Below are 9184 nucleotides of genomic sequence, written 5' to 3' on the forward strand. Positions count from 1 at the left end.
ATAGCAGAAGTTGTAATTTTTTTTTGGAAAAGCCAGTACAATTGTTGTTTACATTGGCAGTGTCAAAGCACAGGTATATGTAGACCAGAATTGAACAACAGCAGCACTGACACCAGGAACAAGGGGCTTATGATACGCAGTGCCTAATTGTAGGTTTGTTTTCCTCAGATGCTAATATCCACCATCTGAAGCTTTAGAAGACGTTTCCATGATAGATGTAGGTTAAGGTCACACATTAAAATCTGCCCAAGCTAGTTTTCTGCTGAGTAAAAGAGTTCCTAAATTAAACTGACTCTTTTAAGAAGATCCTCAAAGGCCCTTTTCATCCTAGAAAAATGAGGGTAGTACCATCTGGTGTCCACTAAATTAAAGGCCTGAACCCAGAGAGTGAGGCCCTGTTTAGGCTGCACCTCATCTTTCAGTAGTTGCTGTGAGAGGAAGTACCTTTTCTTGGTTTTTAAATATGAAATTATGTAGTTTGTGATCTGAAGAAGAAAACAGTAGATGCCATAAAGTGAGCCGTCACCTGGACTGTATGAAAAACGCATGAATTTGCTATGCTACTGCTTGTCCAACGACTTGCTCCAGTTTTTGGATGACTGCATTACTTGGTTGTTGGACACTTGGGAATTTCTGAAGCAGAAGGGGAGCTTTAACTTTTCCAACTCCTGGGATCTGCTGCACAGCTGGAAGGAGAGATAGCTCAGAGAGCAGAGAGCATTTATTCTTGACAAAAGGGTTCTTTTTGGGCTCTTTGGTTTGTTCTTAGACTAACTGGATTATCAGGCAGGATGCTTCCATCTGGCTGGCCACTGGAAGCAACGCCATCCCAAGGTCCAGCACAGTAAACTTCTGTACAGCTGGGAAATACTGTTCACTCATCTGTGTCTTTTCAGCTAGTACAATCCCTGAGAGATTACCGGAATTTCTAACCCGAACAAGCCTCTTTCTGCCACCAAATCAGCTTCGGTGATATAAAGAGTACAGGCTCTGTTAGACAAGTAAAAATGTACCAGGGTCTGGCGATCCTCGAAAACGAATTTACTTTTCTCTTGCATCCCCGCTCGAGCTGCGACCCACGCCATTTCTCGCTGGCCACAGCGTGCCCAACAGGCAGGTGTATGGGGCCTGAGTATTGTTGGGGGAGGGGGGTCCTTTCCATCCTTGGCCTGGATCTAAGGAGGGAAATGCAAGATGGCATTGGAGTAGGCTCTCGTGCACACACTGGGCCCGAAGCCGGGGCCTCTTTGGCAGAACCCCGTCTGGAGAGTGTTCTTTAAAAGACGGAATCATTTACCAAAGGCTAAGAATCAGGAGATTCATTTCCAGGTGGCCGCGTCCCGCATTTTCGTCACCTGCCTGTCCCATGACACCCCAGCTCGTTCCTCGCTGTGGCTCCTCAGTACAGGCCAGGGCGGGGCCGAAACAGCCAGGACGCCGCCTGGGCTCCCACAAAGAGGTTTCAGCGACACTAGAAGATGTAATTTTTAAGATAAAATTTGTCAACCTTTTTCTTTTACTTTTAATTTTAGAAAGTTTTTCTCCTTGCAGAAATTTAATATTTACTTTTATTTTATTCTTGTTTTTAAAATTTTTACACTTAATTCTTAAATTCACTTGGTATGTGTTTGATGAAATGGCACTGATTCTAAAGAAAGATCCCATAATTTGTCCCAGAATCATTTAATGCATAATCCTTTCTTTTTTTTCTTTGATTTTGCAAGTTTTCTTCTATATATGTCTATATATAACCAACCAAAACCAAAGCCATTGCCACAGAGTAGATTCCAACTCATAGTGACCCTATAGGATAAAGTAGAACTGCGCCATAGGGTTTCTCTACGGTAGCAGACTGCCACATCTTTCTTTCAAAGAGCAGCTGGTGGTTTCCAACTGCCAACCTTTTGGTCAGCAGTCAATCACTTTAACCACTGCACCACCAGGGCTCCTTATGTCTGTGTATGGATATCAATAAATATATATATTTTTGGACATGGTGTATCTCTCTTCATAAATATTTTCATTTTTTAAACATATTTTGCCATTTATTCCTGTATTTTAAGATCATTTTCAAAAGTTAAAAAGGAGTGGTTTTTGGAATGTCGATAAGCCTATAAATCATTAATTTGGGATGATCTGACATTTTTAAATTATTCAGTTTTCCTTGCCAGGGACATGTATATTTTTAGTTTTTTTCTTTATGTAGGTCACAGGATGTGACTATTGTGAGTGAAATGTCTTTTACAAATGTCTTGTTTTTTACATTATCCAGTTAGATATTTCTGGATATATAACAATAACATCTGTAATAGCAATATTTACCTATAATAATAATATCTATCTCTTACAGTATCTAGCTGGATATGCTAGGCATGTAATAATAATCCCTACATTCATTGACCTTGGGTTTACTAAGCCGTTATCTAATTTAATCTTCAAAACAACCTAAGGAATTGGACTTTTTCTCATTTCCCTTTTACAAATAAGGAAACTGAGGCTCAGAGGGCGTGAGTAACTTATCCCTATTTGCAACTCCCGAGTGACAGAGCCAGGTGTCTCTGAATTCTGACTTCAGAGTCTGTGCTGATAACCACACCACTCTGCAATATGAAAGTTATTGAATTTTATATGTTTAACTTACATTCAGATTGACTGAATTTTAGGATTTAGAGAAAAGTTTATTTGAATTACAAATTTCAAGCAGCATTCTTTATTCCTCGTTGCAGACTGCTCAACAAATCCTCTATTGAATTTCAAAGAATACTCCAGAAATAAGAACTCTCAAATGACTGTCAGCAGAATTTGTCAAAAGAAGATTAGAAAGGCTCTGTTTTTGCATATATTACATCACTTAGCACAAACTCTGATTTAAAAATCATGTTTCCCCTCATTCTTGGAATTCCTTATATAAAAAGGTTTCTAGAAATTCCTACTTGATTTAAAAATATATATTAGACAAATATTAAAATGACATTAATATACTTAATATAGTCAAAGCAGGAAAAATAAGAGACAAAGATGGCTCATTTGCCTCTCCCAAAGCTGCTGAGAATATACTCATGAGCTGGAGTTTCTCAACAGCACAGCTCAGCTGCCTACCTAATAAAAAATAATCATTAAAAAATGGATGATGACATACCAAATAATAGCTTATGAATAATATTGTAGCATTTCTTCAGAATGAAGAGTCCTAAAAAATGGGACCAGACCATGAAATGTTTTCAAAAAACTACATTATCTGAGATACTTAATTGAAGAAGAATAAAAATGTCTTCAACATACCAAAAAACGCCTTGAGTATTGTTTATTTGTAGAAGATCAAACAATTATCCAAACCAGGCAACGAGGATCAACTCCATTAGCTTTTCATGTACACAAATAAATCAGGTCAGCCCCAGGGTATTCAGCGTTCTGCTGGTTTCTCTCCACTCACGGTTGCTAGAGTATCTCTTCTTGTTTTGCTATATTGTTTGCATGTTTGTGCAAGTGGCAAAAACCAAAGAAACAAACCATAAAAAAAACCACAGAATTTTTGGATCCATGCTTTCACTGGGGCCACAAACATGATTATTTTAGTTGGAATAACGAGCTCTTTATTCCGTACTCAGTTCAGCCGGGCATGTGTATATCTGGTCTAAAGCTGAGGTTTTGCTGTGATTTTGAAGAGGCTTACTGGTATCCACTTTTGCAAAGTATTTCTATATGTGACAAATACAAACACCACCTCTCTTAAGATTCTGCATTTTTTGTCAGAATAACATTCGGACTGGCAGGTACAAGCCCAGAGGACATGGCAGATGAGATGGTGTGAAATGGGGGTAGTAGTACTAGTGGCAGCATCTAAACCTGTCTAACTTCAGGGAGGATAAAGAATCAAGATCAGCCCAAGGCTGATTCTCATGAGGTAGAGGTCAGATGCACCTCCACTATCCAACTTTTTTACCAATTATGACACCAACCATCCCTCCTAAGGCCCTTTCTACTTTTCTTCTAGGTTCGATTATCCATTGCAACGGCCACACAAAAGTCACAGACTGTACTTACAGTTAAGTAGTTTATTAAGGAACAGGGTACGACTCAGGATCAGGATCAATAGGCTACAACTCAGGATCAGGATCAGGAAGCATGTAGGCAATCTCCCTTCTTCAGTGCAGGACAACTCTCTCAGCAACTCTGGGCCATGCAGGCCGCCTGTCAGCCCTCTCAGGACAGGCCTCCTCTTGGCCCCCTGAGGACAGGCTCCTCTCGGCCCTGCCATCTGTCACCACTGACTCTGCTGCTGGGCCCCTTCCAGGCCTCTCACTGTCTTCAATGTTACAGCCCTTGACCAACGTCACAGCTCTTTTAGAAGATTCCTTGCCTCCTCTCTCTTTCTGCTTCTTCTCTCTTCTTTCTTCTTCTTTCTGCTGCTTCTCTTCCTGCTTCTTTCTGTCTGCTAAAACTCTGTGGTGCCAGCTGCTTATATACACAACTCCTTGACAGTTTCAAGGGATGCCTCCCCACAACCCCCAATGGGGCCACAAACTAACCAAAGCCCTCTTGGTAGGCCACAGAAAATTAATTTGCATAGTAAGCAATAGTCACCTGATTTACATAGTCCATAGCGCAGTGGCTAAGAGCCCGGCTGCTAACAGAAAGGTCAGCATTTCAAATCCACCACTGCTCCTTAGAAACCCTATGGGGCAGTTCTACTCTGTCCTATAGGATTGTTATGAGTTGGAATTGACTCAACGGCAACGGGTTTGGTTATAGTAATTTCATTTGCATGGTCTATTGACCAGTCCTGGCAAGGTGTATACCAATCACAGGGCAGAGCCAGGCAAAAGTATGAAACCATCCTGTTTACAGCTTACCCAGGAAATATAACAAACTCTTTGGGGTAGAAAACTAGGGCAAAGGTAACGCCTCAGGATTTAGAGGAAAAAAATCTCTCAAGCTGTTTTTCCAAAGAACCAAGGCAAAAGTCTACAGAAAAGAACTCATTTTATCACAGATGACAAAACTAGATTTTTGTCTCTTGGCATGCATGGGTGGTTTCCTCTGGGAACTCTCTGGGAGTGGTCATTAGGGTAATGACTTATCATAGTACTCTGTCATTTCTTTCTGCATTTGGTGGTGTAGATTATGTAAATGATTCTCATAAGAAAATTCCAGCAATGACTGCAAAGCAACTTCCATACTAAAAACTGAATACTCTTTGGGAGATGGAATCCTCTCTGGTCTACTGTAATCACAGTTAAAATGGTCTGAATCACCAAGGCAATGAAGAGGTTGATCCCAAATCCTAGAGCATAGCATCCAGTGCTTAGAGTAACTGCAATCCAAAACACTGCTTTCTTTATAAGACACAGCTAACCTAACTTGAATATAAAATTATCAGTGTAGCATGTCCAGAAGTTAGTTGTAAAATACATGAGCCGTAGAGCTCTGTGTTGACAGCTAAAAAGTTTCCCAAAGCAACCTTGGATTCTCCTAAGCCAGTGCTTACCAAAGTTTACAGTGCATATGAATCACTGGGATAAACACTTGCTTTAAGTAGGTCTAGAGTGGTGCCTGAGATTCAGAGCCACTTGCAGTGATGCTGGTGCCGCTTGTCTGTGGGCTCCATTTGAGAAGTAAGACGTTGGCCAGAAAGATCCCAGGTGACTTTTAGATAGCTCACTGTGAAGTCAGCTATGGCTCCCTTAATTCTGTAATAGCTTCTACTGCTACATTATGTAGGAAAGAATTTGGGGATGAGGCTTTGTAAATCCCAAATAATTTATATGTAGTTTAAAACTTCCTTATAGCCTGCAATGGAAAAAGCCCACAAAGGAACCAGTAAAAAAGGTCTTTCAAAGAGTAATACTCCTTCAAATCTTGGAATCATTGCACAAAAATTCTCAAATGGCCATTATCCAGGCTCCCTGAAATGGTAGATATGTCTGAAGGGGCTCTTTCCCTGTGGTAGGCTGGCACACTGGCCTTTAGAGGTTCAACTAACACTGCATCCTTGTCCAATGACTTTTGAAGACATTCTTTGCTGCATTTTGCATTAAAGAACATGCTCTTGCAGGGCACTGGCAGAGAAGGTATGAAAATAAAGGCTCAGAGACAGATGCCATGGTTATGATATCAAAATAAACATAAGACAGGAGACACTAATAGCTGTGCCTGTTCTTTTTTGTTTTTCAAATTATTAACAAGTGTTAGTAAGGGGCTAAAGACTACGACCAGGCTGAGATTTTCTTCTTCCTGAATTCAGAAAGATTAGAAGCCAATGTTATTTTTAATACTATACCTATAGACCACTAAAATAATTTCAAGTGCCACTAGTGGTGAGTGGCCAACATTTTGGGCAACATTACTTTGTAAATGTCTTAGTTTTTGTCATGTTTTCCCTTGCATTATGTGGATCTTTGCCTAGTACAGGCTGCTTACATACATATAAACGAGAAAGAACTTCAAATAATATCTTTTATAATTTCTTTTCCTTAGGAATCATTTTTTCCTATCGATTCAATTATCAAGAACAATTTTTCAGGTGCTGTTTTAAAGACGATTATTTGAACTTCTCAAGGCATACCCAAACCCACTGCTGTTGAGTCAGTCCCAACTCATAGCCACCCCATAGGGTTTCCAAGGCTGTAAATTTCTACGGAAGCAGACGGCCACAACTTTTTCCCACGTAGCTGCTGGTGGTTTCCAACCACCGACCTTTCGGTTAGCAGTTGATCGCTTTAACCACTGCACTATCAGGTTTCCTTTATCAAGGCATAAGAGCTTAAAAAAAGAAGAAGAAAAAAAGAGTAAGCATGTTAACTCCTCTTTAATAATTTAAGATTCCAGTGATGTGAAAGTGTTGGGAAAAATCACCTGAGCAATAAAGCATGCATCATTTGAATGGATTAAAGTTCAAATGGCTGCAAAGCAGCTTATTTTTCATCCATCACCATGGATACAAAAGGACAGCTGAAGTGCAGGGATCTGACATCACAAGCATGCCCAAACAGGCCTGGGAGGAAAGCATGCAGCCCCCCAAAGGACAAGAAGAAAAGCAGCAAAGGGGAGGAATTGGCAAAGGGAATAGTCATTGTTAAGATGATGAGTCACAAGTTCAATTGGGAAGAATTAAATACAAGGAGATATAAGGCCAACTGAGAAGCTTGAAGACTTCAGCAGTTGTTTACACGACCTCTTAATACCTTCTTATCCAGAAATAGAACTCAGAGGGAGACTGAGAGAGAAGGTCTATCAGATTATCCAATACTCAAAGGGCACTTTCAGTAGCTTCCTCTATTTTGTCTTTATTTTGTGCTTTAATTTTAAATAACGTTTTGAAGTTTTGACTTGCTTGGCTCATCTAATATTAAAAATTAATCCATCCTCAAATTTGCTGAAGACTCCAGTAACAATTTGAAAGAATCAAAGGAGCCAGTACCCCCTAGACAGTAGGAAATGGTAAATTTTGAGGAAAGAAAAACGCTGTTTTAGGTGTTAAGTTATTGTTCACGCAGACACAATTTCTACTCTGGTTTATTTTTAATTTGTCATTAAATCAAAATGTTATTTCCTATCAAAAGGCAGTGCCTTTACTCTCAGGTTGCTGTGTAGTATATAAAGACCGGGACTTGGGAACGCTGGGCTGAGAGTGCTGGTGAAAGTTTATAACCACCTCTCTGGGAAAGCCCAGATTTGTAGACTCTGCTGACTTCCATGGTGTAAATACTTTTACCATGGCAGGTTTCAAGCCACCAGCGTGATGTCAACTGGATTGCAACATTTCTGGAAATGTAACAATTGGCTCTTGCAAACCAGTAGAGTGGGCTGCAGCAGCCACTGAAGGGGTTCCATACTAGCCTTGACACCACACCAACTTTTGATGGGGCTTTGAGCACCTCACTGGGCCTCGATTTCCACATCTGATGAAGAGGTGGAAGCTAGGGTGAGTCTTTGGTTGTTAAAATTGTGCATTAGGTTTCCCTGAAGGGTTGAGAAAAGAGTCTTGGGGGCCACTTGCCAAATGTGGGTATTTGGGAGATGCTGAGCTGTTAGAGTTCTATGGAAACCTCACATCCCCTTGAACTTTGCAGAGCTGATTTTAACTATCATATAGCTTTTGGGGTTTCTGTGTAAGGTATCACTTGAAGAGGACGGCCTATTACTAGGGAAAATTTGTAAAACCACTTGAATAATCTATCTTAAAGGCCACCTTTCATTTATAAAAATTAATAATTCTACGCAACTAAAAATGTTAATGAAACAGTAATATACCGATATACTGACTGTGCTTATAATATTTTTTTCTCTTTTTTGGTGAAATCTTAAAATAGAGACACTGGCTGAAAGTGAAAATTGTATCCATAGAATCATAGACTTTTTAAAAACGATAAAGATATTAGAAATAATTTACTCCAAGGGTTCATGAGAACCCCCTCAGAGAATGCTAGTGTGGAGGAGGGAGGAAAGGCTAAACAGGTTGTAATCCACTGTGTCCCTTCCCTTCCCCATGGCCATGCCCCTTTCAACAGAGAAGCAGCTCAGCTTCCTATGTTTTTAAATACAGAGCTTCCATATAAGATTTCATTTGAAGAAAGGATTGTGCTGTATTTTTCTTAAAATGCCATTTTATTCACACAAATCTTGAAACTAAACTTTAAAGAATATCTTATAGGAGCACTATGAGTTGGAATCAACTCAATGGCAACACGCTTGTTTTTTGTTTTTTTTTTTATACCACAACCAAGAAGACACAGAGTCATGTCTGGAATTAGGTCTCTAGGTTTCCGACCCAAGTTATTTTCCTTTTCAGAAGCTGATTATCTGGAACTGCTACTCCTACTATAAGTCTCTGGGTAAATAATCTAACCCTACACTGTCCAGTAGGTCAGCCACAAGCCACATGTGACTACTGAGCATTTGAAACATGGCTGGTCTGAATTGAGATGTGTTGTAAGTATAAAACGTACAGTAGGTTTTGAAGTCTTAGTAGAAAAAAAGGAATGTGAAATATCTAATTGATAATTTTAAAATATTGATTAGATGTTGAAATGATAGCATTTTGGATATACCGTGGTAAATAAAATGTATTATAAAAATTAATTTCGCTTGTTTCTTTTTTTTGCTTATTTTAATGTGGCTTCAAGAAAATTTAAAAGTAAATATATGGCTCACATTATATTTCTATTGGACACCTCTGACCTAA

The 9184-nt window shown here is 39.5% G+C and overlaps 1 pseudogene; it reads right to left on the reverse strand.

Annotated features, from left to right (window-relative positions):
* Positions 1 to 522: 522 nt before the first annotated feature.
* LOC101341019 (Fanconi anemia core complex-associated protein 24 pseudogene) lies at positions 523 to 1162 on the reverse strand (annotated as a pseudogene).
* Positions 1163 to 9184: the final 8022 nt, after the last annotated feature.

Source organism: Trichechus manatus, unplaced genomic scaffold (assembly GCF_000243295.1).
Source record: "Trichechus manatus latirostris isolate Lorelei unplaced genomic scaffold, TriManLat1.0 scaffold00154, whole genome shotgun sequence".
In the NCBI taxonomy this organism is placed as follows: domain Eukaryota; kingdom Metazoa; phylum Chordata; class Mammalia; order Sirenia; family Trichechidae; genus Trichechus; species Trichechus manatus.